Raw genomic sequence first — 18,710 nt, forward strand, 5'->3', positions numbered from 1 at the left:
AGTGGAATTATTGGATGAGGGGTAGTGGCTTTAAATTGAGAAAGAGGAGATTTAGATCAGATATTAGGAAGAAATTCTTTACTGTGAGGGTGGTGAGACACTGGCCCAGGTTGCCCAGAGAAGTTGTGGATGCCCAATCTCTGGAGGGGTTCAAGGCCAGTGTTGGATGGTGCTTTGAGCAACCTGCTCTAGTGGGAGGTGTCCCTGCCCATGGCAGCAGTGTTGGAACTCGATGATCTGTAAGGTCTCTTCCAACCTGAACCATTCTGTGATTCTTAAAACATGCCACTAGAGTGACTGGGTCTTCTTTCCCCCATCTTCGTGCCACTGATTTTTGGTACTTCACTTTTTCAAAAATAGGTAGGTGTTACTTGGTCTGCCTCACTGAGCACAAGTCATTGAGCATGATGCTGGGAAGGGGAGAGTTTGGAAGTGACTCTAGCAGCTTAGCTCTGCAGACAAATGGCACAGACTGTTTTGTTTCACTGAGTTTTGCGCATTTGAGGAGACATGGAGATATGCAGCCTGAAACCATGCTTTTTTTTCTTGCAAGGCTTTTATGTCAAGTCCACATGGATTAGATTTTCAGCTGTCCTCTGCAATTGGTACTCGTACTGCAAAGCCTTTGGAGCAAAACCCTTTGCTGATGCGTTGTGCTTTTGGTAGACCCTATGTTGGAGTTCCTGACAACAATTTCTAAAGGTTTTTGTTTGATGTAAGATCCGTAAAGATCCTTTTCCTCTTCTTTTAGGGAACTAGAGGGCTTGGCACATCCTTTACATCCCGCGTTTACTCTGACCACAGTCCCTCCCTGCTCTCACAAGCGGAGCTCAGCCCTGCTTCCCTTCCTGTTGATTCCCAGTCAGCTACATGGTAAGTTTTTGTTATCTCTAGACTTGTTGCCACAAGGTAAATTTCTGGCAGACTCTAAAATCCATTAGCTTTGGGCATTGAGGGCAGAGTACTTCATGCCCATCAAAGATCATTCAGTTGTATTCCAGGTTGACAGCAAGGAAAGGAAGATAGTATTGAATTAGCATTGGAGCTGAACTTCAGCATAGATTGTTATAGGAATAAAATATGAAGTAAAATATGTGACAGAATTAAATCCATCAGTTCTAATAAAGGAAACAGAAGAAAGCAAAGAAATCTTGGACCCTTAAATCCCATTAACCAGGCCAGAGAGAGAATGTGTTAAAAGGGAGCTGCACTGTATCTTTTTTCATTGTTTGATGAAATAATCTTTTTCACCCTTTAAGTGGTGTGTTTAAAAATCCTGGTATTTCTGAAACAAAGAGAATATACAGCCACCGAGCTAGCTGGTTTTTATACCTTCCTTTTCTGAGTATTGTCCTTCAGTACAATACAGAGCCATTTCTTTGTTCTCACAAGCTAGCAGTTAAATTGTATGTAAATGTATGCAAATTAGATGCTGTCTAATAAAGAGAGTCATTAGATGGAAGAAATATTTAGTTTAGGGGGGAAAAAAAGAAAGAAAAGAAAGCAGGTGTATTTTGCAATAGAAAAATGTAAGACTGCAAAAAACCCTCAAACTTTGGGTGAGGGCTTTTTATAAAGCCATTAAAATATTTTCTAAAAGACTTGCCCTACTCTTGGTCTTTTTTTTGCACATTTTTTAAGTATATGTATGTACACTTCTGTGATCTTTTCTTAAAACTCACACTGGCTGTGCTGTATATACATACTTGAACAGACATGTAAATATTGTATTCATAAATATTTGATTTCTTTAAATAATACAGCTACAAATTTATGCACATGTACCCCATATTAGGGTGTGGTTTTTGCTTACTGAGTATATACAGGTGGAATCCACGTGGTAAATTTTATTTTCGTGTATTGATTTATTCATCATGTGCTCTGACTGGATACCTTCTGCTCACTGAGTCATCTTCCTCCATTTTATCGACCCCCTCCTCAACAATTTTAAAGCCTTTTTTTTCTTTCTTCACATTTTATTTATTCGCTAAATCTCAGAGCAAGATACGTTTTTATTCTTTCACTTGCATTTTCTACCACGTAATACCTTTTGAGGTATGGACCTGATTCAAGCCTAAAAGAGCAGTGGTTTCTAAACATGATGAAGTCACAGTTTTACTGTCACATGTTGAAATGCTAAGATGCTAGAAATATGAAGCTTTGTGTCGTCCAAAGCTGGAGATCCCACACCTGTGGATGGAGCACTCGGCATCCAGCTAGGCTTTGAAAGATTTAAAATTGATGAACCTGATATTCTTGCCACTTCTAAGGAGATAAAATTTAAGACTTTAATCTCTCTACTTTAGAATCTGTAGTCCCACTCTTTCAGCTCCTCTGTTTGGGTGGATTAATATACATAGATGACACGGCTCAATTATTTTGAAGTCAGTGTTGTTATTCTGTTTCTGACGGTCAGTTACCGTGGTTCAGGCAGGTGAGCCGTTAGCTGTACATCGACTGGCATATTTTTTTCTGTTGCAGTTTTGCGAGTCTGGAAGTCTAAAGACATATATGTATATGTGTATAAAATATATGTATATAAAAATAATGTTGTTTAAATATTTACATATAAAGCCAAGGGATTGGCTTTCTTCCCAGAATTACTGGAACTACCTTCCCCAGGAACATTTGGACTTGAAAAATCTCTACAGCAACACTTTTCTTCTGAAACTAAACAACTTGTGAAATGAGTGACTAGCTCTGCACCCTTTGCTGTTTGTATGGGTTCTTTAGCTTGGGGTGATGGAAAGGCTGCTGTGGGTGGGTAATACATTTCCAGTTAATGACGATAAGATTCTCTTTATTGCTCTCTCCCCCCATAGTTTCTCGTTGGCTTGTTTTATAAGACAGCGTTTACTAGAGAATCTCTCGCACAGTGGGAATGTTTTTGTCACTGTTCTAGGACAGGTCCGTGTGATGTGCTGCCTCTGGGCCGCATGCAGTCTGGAGGCAGCGATTGCTATCTGTTCAGCTGCAGGGTGGGCAGACTGATCACTCTGAACAAACTGTCTCCCCAGTTGCCCAGTGTCCCAACCATACTGGTTCAGCAGTCAGCAGAGCATAACGTGTGTCTGCTACCTGGTGGGAAATGTAGGCAGGGTCAATATGAGGAGGTGATGGAGGGTTGGCAGTGAATATTACAGGTGCTTTTGAAGGTATAATGTAAGGTATAAGGTGAAGATTGCTCTGTAGGGAATACAAAGAAAATCTAAGCTATAATATAAGGATGCCAGAGAGAGATAAGGTTAATTAAGTAAGGAGAAACACAGGGTATAGTGGTGACTAGGAGGGATGAGGCCACATTAGTAAACAGACTGTGTTAGTGGTTTACCCACTCACTTGGGCTCGCTCTTCTAGGCTGAATGACATTGAATGTCCTAGGAGAACTGAGTCACTGGTGATGCAGACATTTAACGTTGATGTTTTCACACAGTTTGCAATTGAGCTAGGCTTAGCTACGTGGGTTCTTCAGATTTTGGGAGGTGGTTGTTAATCCTGAAACCCTAATTGGGAGATTACACTGGAGGTGGGACAGACTAGCAGTCAAAGTACCTTCTGTCTCTACCATTCTTGAGCAGGATGCAAAACATACAGTCAAGAAATGATGCTTAAATGGGGGAAGAATGATGTAAGCTTAGGGGCAGGAATCTGATTAATTCCATGTTCTTCTCCAGCCTTCCTGTGGTCTGGAGTCATTGTTCAGGGCAGGAGAGAATACAGTACCTTCATACTTCTGAGGATATGCATCTTACTACCTTGCCCATCTTGACAATAATGATAATACAGCTTTCCTACCCTTGAAGTATGTTGTGAGGATATATGCATTAAGGGATGTGAAGCTTCTGTATCCTTTGATAATGGATCCAAAAGCAATGCTTTAGATGGATGTAGGAATCACACCAGTGGTCCCTCTGGTCAGGCATCGTCCCGTTCCATGTCTTCAGCTGCAGCAGAGGGAGTCACAAGAAATCCTATGTTGCAATAGTGGAACAACCAATATTTTCACTAGTGATCTTGAAAGTAAATGAGACTTATTTAACTTCTCTCAGGAGATTGTGCATCTTTAAAAAAATAGTTTTAAGAAATAAAATATGCCGCACTAAACTAATCCTAGAGCTAACGAACAGGCATTGGGACTAGCAGTTTTTGCTATTACCTACTGCTTATTATTGTTATTATTATTATTTCTTTTTAATTATGCAAAGTGCTAATCAGTTTGATTATGCACAGTGCTAATCAGGTTAATTATGCAAAGTGCTAATCAGTTGTTCTCTAAGCACACGAGGAGAGCAGAGGTGCTGGCAGTGAATGGTGGTTCTAGATGGGGGTAGTCACGGCAGTCATTCCTTATTAAGAGGGGAGTAGGTGAGATGACAGGGGTTTTTGCTTCCATTAAAAAGTAAATAAAGAAGAAAAAAAAAGAAAAGGAAGCCATAAGGGTGATAGTTCTGGTGGGGTAATGTCTTCTTTCACAGCAAGGCAGACTTTTTTTCCAACCCAGCTCATGCTGTTGGATAATTTCTGTAGGAGTTTGAGTGCACTGATTTGGGCAAATATATTGCAGAGGAGTCTTGTAATGGGTGGGTTAGAAGTTGCCCCCACTTGATGAGTCGGGATGCTTAACTAGAAATCACGAATTAAAGGAGTTCACTCAATCTAACGTAGAGTCACATTTTAAGCACTGGTAAGTAGGATACTGATAATGTAACATGAATGGTGGTTGATCATATGTTTGTATGGTTGAAGGTACTGCATGAGCATTTCTTTGTGTAATGCCTTTACAAGCTGTAAGAATGTAGGGTGCCTTATCAGTGGAACGTATGTTAGGCTGCATTTCCTCTTCCTCTAAATTATAAACTAGAATTTTGTGTTCCTGTGAAACAGGATCTGTTTTCACTAAGCTGTGTTCTTCTGACAATTACTAAAATTCAGTGTGTCTCTCTTACTATGCTCAGTGTCTAATATGTAACCAGTATTCCTTATTTGATTATGTTTCGGTGTTGGCGTGGGATACATAAGCATTGCTTTTTTCAGTTAGTAATGGAGACGGCATTCCCAGAGCAGAGAGCTACTTGCTCATAAAAGTTTTGGGTGAAGGATCCTAAGAGATTTTTGAAGTCATTAAAACAAAAGACTGCTCACAATCCTGGAAGGTCACTGCACCAACAATGCAAGAGAAATTTGCCTTGAAAAATTAATCATTGAAGGTGCTTATTTATGGGGAGTTGTGTCAAATTTTCAAGTATGTTTAAGGTAGGAAGTAAAGCAAAACAAAACTAGAGCCCGAAAGTTAATAGTAACGCTTTCTTTGCTTTGTGATCACTCCACAAGACGCTATACCTCAAAACAAATTTACTATAAGATGTGTGGTCAAAAATACTCATCTATTCTTATAGATTCATTATGATGATAGACATACCAATGGTCCGTCATCAAGTCTACTGCCTTACACCTAGAGGAGGGGAGTACGTGATGCAAAAATTCTAAGCAAGAGGGAGATACACAAGACACCAGTGTCATGAGACTTTGAATTCTTTCCTGTCTGCTCAGAATCCTCTGAAGTTAATGTGCAGCTTCCCATAAACTGATGGTGAATCAGGTCACCACTGCCTCTAGGTGCTGCTTCAGAAGTAGTCGATCTGTTTGCCCCAGACCTGAATTTGACTTGAAGTAGTCCATTCCACAACCAGACTACTTCCATAGATTTACTATTTTGCTTTCATTTACTGTCAGTGGTTCGAGTGCCTATTTGCTCTTTCAGTGCTCTCCACTCCTCCCTCATCAGCTGTTTGATGACACACAATAGGAGAGTATGTAAGATCTACCAAAACGGGGGGAAAACTCAGAGTTCTTCATGTGATCCCTTGGCATCATACAGCATTGCAGGAAGCAGATTTTTACTTAGATTGCTGTACTGACAGAGAAACAGCAGTCACACATGTTCTGGATTATTTATCTTTTGGAGGCTGGGCATATTTTATCAGAAAGGAATTAGGTTTTGAAAGTTATTGTGATGCTTTAGGTATGTTCTTTGCTATCATCCACATCTTTTCAAATAGGAGTTTAATCCTATGGAAATAAAAAACCCTGAGTATTTAAGAGCTGTTGTAGAGTATAAATTGCAGAATTGCAGAAACTAAATTGCAGAAACACCTTGCTCTGCTTTAGTGTTTCTTAATGGTAAAATATGGATAATGATATGGACCTAATGTGGGGGGGAGGGGAGAGATGTTTGTAAGGCAAATGTATTGTTTGCAAAGTGCTTTAATATCTCTGGTTGAAAGGGGTTATAAAAGTGCAATGTACTATGGGGAGTTATTTGTGTTATTAAGAAACATCAACAAATCTTGTGATATTGTGTAAATTAGTGCAAAATAGCACCAAAATATTTTGTGTGTTCCTAATAAGTGGATGGAGAAAACTCAGTTGGCTTGAGATCAGGCTAATGGGTTAGCAACAAATGAAGAAACCCCAATGAAGAAATCTGTGCCTCCTGTGCTTTAAGAAGTGGGTCTCAAGTGAACAGGGAATTCATTTGCTTGTATGGCAGACAGTCACTGCTTCAAAACTCCTTTTGCATCTTCTTGAGGACCTGGTCTTCAGAGGTGCAGGCTAACTGTGGCTCAGCTCTGTAGAAGTCGAGTCTGCTCATTGGCATTCACAGAACTGGGAGCTGGTGGGGAATTAATAACAAAAAGATTTTAAACGTTCAGCCTGACCTTTTAAAGTTACTGACCTGCATTCAGGTTACAAATACACAGCAATTTTCTCTTGAGCTGCAAAGACTCTAAATGTTAAATCAGTAACTGGATCAGACTAGCAGCACTTCTCTTTTCTGTTTGCTTGTGCCCTGCTGCCATGACTAGAGTAAAGGAAGAAGAAAACTATCTAAACACATCCATATCTTACTGTGACACAAGTACTTGGAAGAAGCCCCACTGACATAAACTAACACAAAGTGACACTTTGTTTAAAAAGTTGTTTTGAATGTCTTCTCCCATTGATCTTCTGCAAGGGAGATAAATAAACACTGTGTGTGGTGCAGCCAGGCTGAGTATTTTTGCTTCTACAAGTGTTTATACATTCTCTGATGGTTGGTTGTGTTGCTGTTTGTTGACTGTAAATTCCAGACCTGTGTGTTTGTAATGTATACATTTACAGGAGTGGTGCAGTTTTGGGAGTATGGTCAGGGTAGTGCTTTTTATGAACACAACCAGATGAATAGTGGGTGGGGTTTTTTTCCTCCTTCCAGAGCAGTGAATTAGTCTTTGTGCTCCCCGTGAAAGAGGGCTGCGGTGGCAGGAGCTTTAGTTAAGCAGGATCTTCTGTGCGCAGATTAATGCAGGTAGGTGCATGAGGGAAGCCACGTAGGATTTCTCTGGTAGGAATCAAGCTAGTTTAGCTTTTTTCATCTAATTAAGAAACAGGTCTGTTGGGCTCTCAGTCTGTTCAGTGATGATGAGGATGATGCATGTTTTCTTTTGGGTAGAAGTGACTGAAGTTGTTAAGGATGACAAAATTCCTGGTGGCAGAGACTCCTCCTGTCCCACTGTTCCTGCTTCACAGTTCTCTCCTGTTTCTTTGAACAAAATCTTCCCTTTTTCACTTGCTGTAGTTGTCAGCATCTCAATCCCTAGGGCATTGGGAATGCGTAGAAGGTTTTGGGAACTGATGCAGGCACTACTTCTTCGTCCACCAAAGTGAACGGGCATGCTTCCTGAACACAATGTTACATGTAGGAAGAGTTCTGCTTAATCAGTCACCATTTCTCCTGTTAGGTGGAATTTTCCTTGAACCTGTGCTGTCATGTTTATGCAAGTTAAAATTACATGTTTCTGATGTTCCAAATTGTTTAAAGCTTGTCTAGTGTTTTCCTTTTTGCTCTCTTGTGCACGTTATCTACATTTATTAGATGCAGGTTTCGTTGTTTTACAGTTACTGTTACAACAACCTCTCTCATTTGCTTATAAGTTTTATTGAGTTTTAACCACTTGCAGTTAGTTTTATTAGCTTCAAACATAATTTTGGGGGAGACTTTCTTCTGCTATGGGTGTGCTGTTTACAAATCTGATGCTAGAGGAAAATATTTGATTTTGGCCATGCTAAAATATTCTTTTAACAACTTCTTCCATGGTTTGGGATAATACTTTGAAAAAAATCATCCAAATGACCTTTGTGGCAGGGAGGTATTTTTTCCTCTTGTTCTTGACACTTGTGCATCTCATCACCCTAACAATAGCTGTTCCATGAAAATAAGGAGGACCTACCGCCAATATCAGCTTCTTAATTAACTCAAGAAGCAGAGGTCTGTCTGGTGGGCCTGAAGGTTTCCATACTGTTGATGACCACAAAGCACTGATATGTTGGTGTGTAGCAGATTCTCATTTTCCCTTGGGTATTTGAAAATCCAGGGAATTAAATACACTAAAAAATGTGAAAGAATATTTTTCTTATCTGAAGTCAAATCTGTGAATACTAGAATTAAAGTTGACAGAGCAGCCTTAATTCAACTTCCCTGTTCTTTTCCAGTTTTTAATTATGTGATCACATGCTGTTTTCTGTGGGAACCAGTCTTCTCGTAGTACATCTAATGGACCTGGTCTGAGGTTGAATAAAGGTTCTTTCGTAAGAGGCTGTTTTCTTTAAGATCAATTACCTCACTTACTGCAAACACTGGAAAATGTTTAATATATGAGGAAAAAGAAAGGGTGCTCTTAATCTCAAGATTACGGTGAGAGCATGCATCTGCTTAAAGCAAAAAATGTGCTTGAATTGAGTTGCTTGTAAAATCAGACATCTTTAGGTGGGTTACAAAGAAAGCTAGTATTTCTGCTTTCTCGTGCCAGTTCATTTATTCCTGTTAACCCTTCACTATTTCTACCTTTTACAACATTCTGTTCGTTTTCCTTTAAAGAAGAAATAAAGTCAATAACAGTAGTAACAGCCTACCATGGTCTTGCCTTCTTTCTCATCACTTTGTCACTTTCTTGGTGTACAAAAGCCTGCATTTTTTTTTTTTTTTACTTTTTTTTTTTTTTTTTTTTTTTTTGGTCTTCCCACAAAATAGCGATTTCAGGATTTTGACTTTCAGTTGGTAGGAAGTGCACTATGTTCCACATTATTCACTGACAAAAGTGCACACAACTCTTCCTGACACTTTGACAGTTTAGTTGGAGATGCTGCTCTAAGTAGAATGTATCTGTCTGTAGCCAGGTCCATTTTCTAAGCACTGGGAATTCAGCTGTTTCCTCGTGAATTCTTCTTTTCATATTTTATTACTACAACGAGAACACAAAGAGTGCTTGTTTCTTTCTTTCTCTCTCTCTTTTTTTTTTTTTCCCTCCAGTTGACACAATCAGTATTATTTGAAGGAAAAAATTACACACAGAATGGGAAATAGGGTGGGAAAATGTAATAGGATCTGCAAATCTTTTCTGTCTTGACTGAGTAAATGAGAGCTGATGAGAGATGCAGCACAATGAGGGCTAGGGAATGCTAGCTGAACTGGTATATAAAGATTGTTTCATTTTGCTTCATTTCATTTTACTGTATTGAATTTGAAAGGGAAAATTGCAGCGGACATGAAAGTTTGCTGTGGAAACACCTTGGGTTGCTGTACCCTTGACGTGAACCTGGGCAAACATGAAAAGGAACGTTAAATAAAGTGGTGGATGAATTGTGTAGGTGTGCTTCTGAAGCTACTTTTTGAAGAGTGCCCTTTCACAAAGAATGGCCCTGCGTCTAGGTTATTCTGCTGCTTCTGGTTTTAATCTCTTTTATTGTCCACTTAAGTTACCAATTTGGGAAAGGTGTCACTGTGGTTTTAGGTTTTTTTGAGTGAAAACCATACTGATTTTTCAGGCACACTTTTTTCAGGATCGTGTGGCGACATCATTTTTGCATGCAGACTTTCAAGAAGAGTGGAAGGAGATTATTTCTTCCCCCATTTATGCCCGCTCTAAGGTTGAACCACTAAAGGTTCAACTCATCTTTTCGAATGAGTATAATGCAGGCTAGGACAGAACTTAGGGGAACTTGGTAGGATACTACTGCAGTAATGCAATCATCTGCAGATAATTTTACCTTGCATGTTACAAGGTGTGGTGATTCTACCCAACTGGAGTGCCAGCACTTCGCTTGCTGGAAGGAGGAGCTGTGGGTAAAATCAGATGTGAGTCAGTTTAATATGAAAAGTGGTTTTTTGCAAATTATTATGCTACTTTAGGCATGTATAATTTCCCAAAAATGGGGAAGATAGGATTTTTTTTCCCTAAGTCAAAGTCAGTCATGGAAGCCTGAAATAATGCAGCATGAACAGCAAGCATTCCTGCATAAAATCTCATGACAGCACAGATTATAAGATTTGAGGCTACTCTAGGAGCCAGTACTCTTGGGAGATATCTTTGATGATAAAAAATATAAAGAGTAAATTTTTTTCCTAATCTGAACTAGCAAATTTTAATGTTCAGAAGTAAGATTCAAAAACCTGTCCTGAGTTCAGCTGGTGTGATCCCAAGATAGGTTCAAGTCATAAGTAGATTTAAGTCTCCTCCCTTGGAAAAGGTTATTAACTTCTGGATTTTTATGAGATAGGCATGCTTGGCAAGCATTTACCTAGCAAGCAGTTTGCTTTGTACACTCATTGCCTTACCAAAGTCCCTGAAATTGAAGAGGCTGGGGTAGGATTGGTGGGCATGGGAAGACAAATGAAGGGAAATGGGTTTGCTTTTCTCCAAGCAAAAAGATGGTTAAATAGCATTTCGTAATATAGCTCTATTGCCACTCTGATGGCAAGAGATTGGCTAATTTTTTAATTCCACCATTCTCACCCCCAGCCATTGCTGGAGAACACCTCTCCCTCATAATGGAGACCTGGCAAGTGCAAGGGTATCGATAGGGAAGTGAGTGTCTCTGGATGTGACTTATTGCAAGGAGCTCAGTATCTAAAATCTTGATGTCTAAATATAAAATTCTTGAGCTCAGTATCTAAAATCTGGATGTCACCAAGTGCCATGGATTCATGTTGCTAGTTTAAGCACAATCCATTTTTTCCCCTGTGGTGCCCCCCACCCCCCTTTAGGTAAACTCTGTAGACTCAGAGAGGTAAATCTTGGATAATAGAAGAAAAGTGAAGAAAGCAGAAGTTCTTTTTTCCCTTCTAGGAGTGGGTAGCATATAGAAGAGGGAGGCAGTGCTCCTGGTATGATTAGTAGATGCAATGACTACACAGCATTAAGAACAGGTTTGAGAATTTGAAAGCTGGTTGAGGTCCAGAACAGGTTGGGGTTTTTGGGGGTGGGGTAAGGAAGAATGCTGTATGGCAACCAATCTTTTCTGCAAATTATTTTAGTCTAAGTCTTTATGCTGTGCAGTCTGAATAGCTATCCTATCTCATATACAATAGTAATTCAAGGAATATTCTTTTTAGCAGAATAAACAAATTTTTGCTTCTTGACATGTGAAATGCTTGTCCTAGTAAATTCCACAGACAGTTCCTTCCCCCTCTCCAATATTGTTTTGTCTGATTATACAACTTTGAAAGTTTAAAATCGACTGGTTTACTGTAAGAAGCATTAAGTAAATGCAATCTCTCTATTTTTAATAACAGTAGCTCAAATTTCATGTGAGATCACACTAGTCCTCCAGTGTAATTAAGTTTATGGTTTTCTTGTGCGCTTCAAATGCCTGTGATGTGCAGTTAATAGTATTTTTCAGACAAGTATTAGGACACCTCGGCAGTGATGCCAATGTGGGCTGGTGTCTATCAGCAGTGCAGACACCACAAAGTAATGGAAATTGCAAGACACTCTGCTATAATTTGTCTAAAAATATGCATGACAGCAGAGCTTTTTTACCTGAGTTTAGAAAGTGATAAGGCTCTGAATTGGAGTGAAGCTTCATAAATGAATCGGGCATGAAACAAGATTTTCAAGTTTGGCTTTAAGTCCAGTGTGTACTGAGAGTGAAGCATGGCTGAATATTGGAGATGTTCTGCATCTTGGATTTTTTTATCATGACTGTACCACAAGTCTGGTTTCTGCTACATAAATTTGAACTGTAAGCTGATATAAGGTTGCATAGGGAGTTTTGGAGAAAAGCTTTGGACGAACTTATCATCTGTGAATGCATGTGTATATATACACAAACATATTAGGTTTTTGTTTGTTTGCTTAAAGAGACCATGATTTTTCAATAGAAGAACATTCTTTTTTATTTCTAAGCGAAGAAAATTATACTAAATATGCCTTACATTTCCAATGAAATGTCCTGAAATTATTGAAACAAAGTATTTAATTTAATTTAAACCGATGGATATCTTCTGTTTATTTCAAATAAGTTTTGATTTTCAAATGTTTTGAAGATGAAGGCCAAAACTTTGAATTCATGAGGAGAAAGAACATTTCTGACTTGTCTCCGTCCAACATGCTTGTTGAACATTGCAAGTTACAATTACACTTAGCTAGGTTTGGAGGTAGAGCTGGATCTGTGTTTGAGGTGTGTGTAACACAGCTCTGTAAAACAGAACCAGATCTGATTATTCTGGTATCTTGGAATGTCTGGGCCTGAGTCTGTGGCATCAAGATTTTGGCAGTCTTGAAATTCAGCTTGGTTGCGTGTAGAAATGTTGTATAGAGCCCATAATCCCTTTCTGGAACAATCCCCTCTGATATATAAGGGCTATCAGAAGTATCAACAGTAATGGTAAAGTTCTCACACATCAAAAAAACTCTCCTCCTCTAGAAAACTGAAGTACATCTTGCTTTATCTAAGTAACTAGGGACACAGTAAAGACCAGTAGGTGATATGTGGGGCAGCTTCTCAGTGGCCTTCTTTTAAGCTCATGAGCTAACTCATGCAGTGCTTCGCTGTGTTGTGGGGACAGCAGATCTGGAAAATCTCTGGCAGGTGGCTGTGAAATAGCCCTTCCCTTCATTTCTTAAAACAGCACATGCAAATACTAACCAACTGTTTATTTTGTTAATGCAAATTTTGGCCATGCAAATTTAGGCTGCAGGTTTCCTTTGTTACACATAAAGAGCTTGGAATGTCCTTTCAAGTGGGAAATAATAGCAAGGGTAGTATAGTAGTACCATCTTTTTTCTGTTTTCTCCTTAATCAAACGAGCATCACACAGCCTTCAGTGAGACTGCTGCACCAGTGAGGACTACAGGATTTGACCCCACAGGTATTAACTCCTAGCAGTCCTTCGGGGAGCTTTCTTTGCATGCTATCTGCCTTTTGGGGGGACTGATGGTGGCAGGAAGCGGAGTGGTTGGGACAGGTCACGGGAGAACCTGCTGTGGCATCAACCGTCCATCTCTGGCTGGGAACTGCTAGTTGACATTTGAGACAACATCGTTTATATGAGAAAGTGATGAGGAAATTAAAACAAAAGGGTTCAACACAGAGCTGTAATCAGTCTAGCCCGGTATCTCAATAAACCAGGGACATTTTTTCATGGTGGATTTGGGGCAGATATTGCAGCAAGTGCCACGATAGCAGGGTCTTCCCCCCACTCCCTCCTCCCCTTCCATTAAATCTCCATTTGGAAGGTGGATGGTGCTGACTCATAAATTAAATTGGAGTAATACATACAGTGTATATATATTTCTGTCACTTTGTCTCAAATTAAACACGAACCTTCTCCCCTGACAAGATGATAGAAAAGTTAATTGCTCGCCCTGGCTTTAAATTGGAATTTGAATTTGCAAAATGCTAAAGGTTTATGAGATCTAAATCATGAGGAGCTTAAATTACATTCCTGTGATAAAATATTAATAAATCAATTAAAACATAAGCCGAGTATAATATTACTTTTTTTGTAGGAACCTTGAACACAATAATTCATTAGAGTGTGCAGTAACAATTATTGTATCTTTTTTAATTTTCTTTTTTATTAGTTTTTTTTTTTTAAACTGGGGAAAAGGCAACATCAGATGGGAACACACCACACAATGGTGAAATATTATCCTGGTACCAAATCTAGTCATCTCCTAGTAACGATGCACATACATACAAATGCATCTGAGCACTCCTAACTGCACACATTGCATTGTGGCTCCAGGATAACAAGACATATTCACTGAAAGCTGAGGGCTGTTTTCCCCCTTTCTACCATGGGAAAGAAGGGCAGAAGCACAGGAAGAAGGGAAATAATCTCACTACCCCTGCTTTTTTTTTTTTCCCCAGCCTCTTCCTATGCCATTCATTCTTTTGTTATTCTTCTTCTTTCTCCTTTCTTTTTCTGGGTAAACAAGAGTGGTATGATTTCAGTGTCAAAACCATCAAAAATTCCCAGACCTTTCCGTAAAGCTGGCCTGAGTTTTGTGTTGGGGAAACCTAGGCTAGAATTGGATTTTGTTACTAGATTTTCAGTTATGTTGTGAACAACTCTCACAGCTCTAATCTTTACATAACCCATTTCTGTGTACTATATAAAGAGCACTTCAGGCACAGTATGAAACTTAGTTATTATTTGAGGAAGGTGGTGTTATGCTAGCTCAGCATGCATTTCTTATATGCAAACATTAATACACAAGGAATGCAATTATTCCATATACCTGCACACCTCTCGTGCCTGTCAAGGTGCAGATTCCTTCATCAAGTGCTTTTTACCTTGGGTGAAGTGACTGGACTGCATGTCTGATACAGCTCTGCTTGGGAAAGGCTCTAATTGCTATTATTACATTATTTGTGTTGAATTCCTGAAATGTTATTTAGTACAAATTACACGTTAGTGCCAAATTGGCGGTTCTGGGGAGTACAGTCTGCTCTGTGTATCCATAGGGTAGGGAGCGTGGTGAGTACGCTCTGCCTACCCTCCGGTGCAACCCTGGAGTCCTGCACGGCCATCTCTTCTGCAAGGGTGAAGGATCCACTGTGTACTCTGATTTTTGGCTAGTTGCAGGCAAGACGGCTGCTTGTTGAGCCCGCTCCTCCTGCGAATCATCTGTGCTGCAGCCAAGGGTTTTTTTGATGAAACTAGGGGATTTAGATAGAAACCCAAGTCAGGTTCCCCTCTTAGGGGATGAGTGGCCGTTAGAGGAGAGGGTGGTAGGTGGCAGGGAAGGGGTGCACAGCTGCTGCTCCCCCCGCTCTGCCCGCTAGCAGAGCGCAGCCATCTCGCTCGCAGCCGGACGGGGCAGCTGCCGTTGGCCAGCTGAAAGCAGTGAGGGCCAGAGTCAGCTGGGGAAAACAGTGAGAAGAGATCCAGGAGCAGGTGGTGGTTTGCGCATCTAACCACCTGTCTGAGTAACGCTTTCCTGCGCTGCCCAGAAGCTATGGCAGGCTCCAGTTTTCCCTGGGTATGGGATCCCTCATGATGCTCCCGGCCCTCCCCACAGTGAGATCATAACCAGTGGATTCAAGGATGCTGCTTGGCTCTGCTCCTGGCCGTCCTAACTTGGGAGTGGCTTCAGCTTACAATTAAACCTTATCTTCTGCAGACTTTTCCATTTGCCATCCCTGTGCTGATGAGACCAGTCAGGGTCTGTGGTAGAGATGCAGAATATTATACAATTTTGTGTTTCTGAGCACATGTACCATGTCAGTACTGCTAAGCTCTTCATCAATATTAAAGAATCAATTGTTAGTTTTCACATGCATTGCTTTTCATTATCCTCTTTTTAAGGAGGATGTGGGAAGAGTCACTCTCCCCCAGCTTTCAGAGTTGTGTAGCAAGCCAGTGGTGGACATTCAAGTAGACTGTGTCTTTCAACAGCCCACCCTTGCATGAACTTCACCAGAATTGGAGAAACACCAAAGACGATGACTCCTGTTCATCAGGAAGTAGAAGGTCATCATTGAACTTGTTTTTTACAGACTGAGAAGCATCTATCAGATGTGACTAGCTGCTTATAGCTACCAAAATGAGTTAGCATTTAAACCAGTGAGCTAGAACTGAAGGCTTCGTATCACCAGGATGGTCTGATCTTCCTTTATTATGATTTTTATAGCAATAGATGGTTGAGGGTTGACCCAGTGTTGTTTATTCATGGAACTTGATAATTGCATTTACTCAATAGATTGATACTTCATAAAACCTTTTTTTAGAGTGTGACTGAATCTTCGTGAGCATTCCTGTAAATAATTTTTAAAAATTGGATTAGTTGAAGTTGGTGTGTGTGTAGGGAGGTGTTCCAGGTTTTTTTATATGTACAGGAACAACTTCCAGCAGAAGCTAAGAAAACTTCTAATGCCAAGTTCTTTGTCAGTGACGTCTTTCTGTGAACCATGGGAGTTACGCTGGGGAAGGGCTTTGTCTATGGCACACTGTCTTTGGTGGGGGTGGGGAAGTAGACCACATGCACAAGAGCATTGTTGCCTCCTGCCCCTGCCCTCCCCAGAGCTGGAACCTTATTTTAGTTCAGGATGACATCAAGTGCTTGAGGTGGTGAATTGAGGCTGGTGTATTGGCTCATAAAAAGCGGAGAGGAGCGCATGGACTGGCCCATGGTACCCTGCAGTTCTGAGGATCATCCTGTCCAAAACATTCCTTCCCTGTCCCGCATGGGGACCACCATCCCTTCTTCACCCCTGCCTTGGGGAGGCAGCCTGCAGATGGAGGGACAGACATCGTGGTAAGGGTTTCCATGCCTGTTGGGGGCACTGAGGTTCTCGCCGACGATGGTAAACACGATTTGGCTCCCATGCTCTCGTAATCAGGCTTACTCGCGCTGAAACAGAGATTGCTCTATTGCAGTGCCAGGCCTCTAGCAACACCAACTGTTAAATAATAAACAGGCCCTGGTCGTTGGCAGCAGCTCCCCAGCCCCCCCGCCCCTGCCAACATGGAGTACCCATTTTCTGGGTTTACCTGCCCGCGTGTGCTCTAAAGCACAGACCAGCTCCTGTGTTCCGTGGAGGTAGAGGCAGCACAGAGACATTAGTCTCTGTCTAATCTGCTTAGTTTATTATTCTCCTAGGACCTGGGGTGATATAGCAAACATGCAGTGCTTTGGCAGCACTAACAATGGCTGTGCTGTCGTTCTAGATAATATTACAGACTTTTGCCTAATGCATGGGATATTTTTTTTCCTCTGTTCATCTGCCCATTCTTTAAGGCCTTCTTTTCTTTTTCTTCTTTTCTTCCTTTTTCTGAAGGGCGGGGTAGCTGCTGGGAGGGACTGGTTCCTTTTTAATCAGCTCAGTTTTTTCCTGCAAATTAAAAAAAAAAAACAACACAAACCCATGTTTAAGTGTCTTTTTTTCCTAGTGGCAGAAAGGTGTTTATTCATTTCTTGCATTACTAAGTATTATCAAGCCTTTCTCCTGTAGTTTATGGTTAGAATGGGTATTGGAAAGAAGAGCAATTTTTTTAGTGAAGGGACTCTATGATTGAAGTCACTCCACCAGTGGGGAAAAAACACTGCAGCAAATAAGGCCTGATTCTTATCTCCGTTTTGGCCACTTCTGTAGTTTTCATTTGATTTCCTTATTACTGTGTACACTGTACACATGTGGAAAACAGTATGTCCTGTTTTATGCAGAAGTGAATTTCAAGAGCTTGGAGATAAGTTAGGAAAAATATTGTGATCTTGTGAAGAAGAAGAGATTATATTGCAGAGTTAAAATGTAACTGCATGAATAGACTGGAGTGTACATATTAATTTCCTTTTTGTTCTCTAAAACCTTGAGCAGAACGCAAGCCAGATTTTTCATTTGGTGGGATAACAATTTATTTTTTCTTAAACTCATATATGAAATGAATTTTAAACAAAGGTGTTTTTTTCCATTCCATACAATTAAAAAGTCCTATATTTGGAATCAACTAAACTTTGCATGGTATCAACCATTTTTGCTCATTTGTGAGGGATTTTCCTGAGCTGTGGGTTAACCATGGCATGGACGCTTAAAAAAATCTTTGTTTTCGACAATTACTGCACTATAAAAAGTGTGGTGTTTTCCAGTGTTCTAGGGGGGAATTCTATCGTAAAATTTCCTATCAGCACTACTTGAAACTCCACCCTTTATCATAATTACGGCAGGTGGAAATATAAGGAAGCAAATGTAATTAGTAATCAGACCTGGGAGCACTGCCCTCTCAGTAGCTTTTCATTTCCTCTATGCAGCTTTGCTTTTACAGGTTTGAGAACCCTTTAAAGCCCTTGCATAATTAGTGTTTAGTGTTTAAACTAAGAAACGCAAGATAGTGAGGTGTGAGTCTCACTGATGCTGTTTCCTTTTAAAATAGATTGCGTAATAGATGTGTATCTATCCGTTTTCAGTAAGTGAGTCAAGTTAAAGACTCCAGAATGAGGAGGGAAAGCTCTGGTTTTCTAAATCCTTGGGCCGAATCTCATCATACAGGATTTTCAAAGCATCTAAATGATGTTAGGAGACCAGCACTCTCTGCTTCCCATGGCATTTGTTTTCCTAGCATACTTGAGCACTTCTGAAAATTCTTGTGTGTTTTTTTAATCATCCCTGAAGGCTTTGGCCTGAACAAGCATCTGGCATTTGACGCAGTCTGTGTTGAGACTGCAGCAATGACTTCTTCCCCTGTTTGTCGTTTACTTGAGCAGGTCTCTATGGATGGTCTTTTGATTTATTCTCAGTGTGAGCAGTGTGAGTCCAGTGCTTCTGAAGGTCTTCAAAATATGGGAGAATTATCAGATAATGAACTTTGTGGTTAATGTGTTATTTCTGAAAGTTGTAGAATTTACATAGTTTAATACGTCTTTTTCCTTTTTTTTTTTTTTTTTTTTCTT

At 40.2% G+C, this 18,710-nt stretch overlaps 1 long non-coding RNA gene across 1 annotated transcript in view; it reads left to right on the forward strand.

Annotated features, from left to right (window-relative positions):
- The window catches only part of LOC106896861, a 143,010-nt gene that overhangs the window by 99,647 nt on the left and 24,653 nt on the right, over window positions 1–18,710 (forward strand). The window contains exon 3 of the long non-coding RNA XR_001413678.1: window positions 752–873. This is a non-coding gene — a long non-coding RNA (uncharacterized LOC106896861). The remainder of the gene's footprint in view (window positions 1–751; window positions 874–18,710) is intronic.

The sequence above is a fragment of the Calidris pugnax genome, unplaced genomic scaffold (genome assembly GCF_001431845.1).
Source record: "Calidris pugnax isolate Ruff unplaced genomic scaffold, ASM143184v1 scaffold225, whole genome shotgun sequence".
NCBI lineage: Eukaryota > Metazoa > Chordata > Aves > Charadriiformes > Scolopacidae > Calidris > Calidris pugnax.